The 1437-nt window shown below is 57.6% G+C and overlaps 1 long non-coding RNA gene across 1 annotated transcript; it reads right to left on the bottom strand.

Annotated features, from left to right (window-relative positions):
* Nucleotides 1-227: 227 nt before the first annotated feature.
* LOC112819180 (uncharacterized) lies at nt 228-1431 on the bottom strand. Its single transcript, XR_003206778.2, has 3 exons — nt 1318-1431; nt 849-890; nt 228-581 (listed from the first exon to the last, which is right to left on the bottom strand). It is a non-coding gene; the product is annotated as an uncharacterized lncRNA (long non-coding RNA).
* Between the last annotated feature and the right edge of the window lie 6 nt (nt 1432-1437).

Raw genomic sequence — 1437 nt, 5'->3', positions numbered from 1 at the left:
GGGTCCTTGGATGGAGCCCGACGTCCAGCTCCCTGCTCAGTGGGGAGTCTGCTTTTCCCTCTCCCTTTGCCCCTCTCCCCTGCTCCTGATCTCTCTCCCTCTCCCTCCAATAAATGAATAAAACGTTAAAAAAAAAATTCAGTAGCATGCTCTATTCACTGAACCAGCTAGGTGCCCCTGGGGGAATTTCTGCTAAGAGAACTGACCATTCAGAAAAAAAAGCCAAGGAGGGGAAGAGTCCTTTTTATTCAGATCCTCTCAGATCATCCCCAGTGGGTCAGGGGTCAGGACACTTTTCCTGGGAACCCCCACTTCCTGGGAAATGGGGGCCTTTGTTCTGGGTTCAGGGCAGCCTGTAGGGGTCTCCAGAAATCAGTTGGGACCCGACCCTGGGTCCATGTCCCTGAATATCTTCAGAGGGGAGAGCCGGTTCTCCGGCTCAGGCTGCAGCTCCTGACTCCACCTAGAGTCTGGGGTCTCAGGAGGGCCCTGGAAGGAGCAGTTCCCAGGGGAAACTAAGAAGCCATTTCTGCTTTGTGGTCGATCTGGCAGTAAATGTTTGTGTCGGGGTGTCGTAATTCCTGTAAAAGAAGAAGAGGCCTCTGAGCCCCTGTCACCTTCCTGGAACATATCTGGGTGACTTTCAAGTTCGAGGACCACTTGGGCTGCTCTCTGGGAGACTGGCTGTGTGGCAAGTGTCTGCCCCCGGCCCCTCCTTCCTCCCACAATGCCCTGTCCCTCTTGCTCTCTTGTTTCCTGAACCTGAAATCACAGCCAGGGGCAGTTAGGGCGCAGATCTTTGGCCCCCTTGGGCTTCGGGGACCAGAGCAGTCACTGCCCACACTCACCTGGTAGATAGGAATGGCTGTGGTGGGGCTGGGCAGGGAGTCCTAAATAGGAGAGAATGAGTGTTGGTAGTCAGAGGAGGATCATTTCTCTATGGGAGTGACTGGTTCTGTCTCTAGAAATGCCTTCTCCAAGCCTGCTGACCCATTCCCCAGGCCCGACCACTGCCCACTGCACCCATTTCTGTTAGCCCAGGACCCCTGGCTGGTGCTCCCCGAGCCCACCCTGCCCCTATCTGGACTCCAGCGTTCTCCTTTGGCCAGCTCAGGGGAGCAGGGAGAACTCAGGACACGCTGGGGGGTGGTCCTGCCCCTGAAGAGGGTCCACTCCTGGCCAGAACAGGGCTTGCCTTGTCCTGGCTCCTCTCAGGGAAGCAGGGTCTGCTCTGTGCTGCTGAACTGGCTGGTTACCCGCCTTGAGCCTGCACAACCTGGACCCCAGTGGAATGAGTGGTGCAGGGGCCGGGCTTACCGGGGATGCGGAGCTGCTGGCTGGACCATGGCCTGGGGACAGAGACAGGAGTTAGCACCAGGGCTGTGAAGACGCTTGGGGCCACCCTCCAGGAGGGGACAGGTCCTCAGCTCTCAGAGA

This window comes from Callorhinus ursinus, unplaced genomic scaffold, assembly GCF_003265705.2.
Source record: "Callorhinus ursinus isolate GAN/ISIS: 27379988/994484 unplaced genomic scaffold, GSC_fseal_2.0 scaffold3757, whole genome shotgun sequence".
NCBI lineage: Eukaryota > Metazoa > Chordata > Mammalia > Carnivora > Otariidae > Callorhinus > Callorhinus ursinus.
The sequence above is the reverse complement of the archived record's forward strand: the minus strand, read 5'-3'. Positions and strand labels throughout refer to the sequence as shown.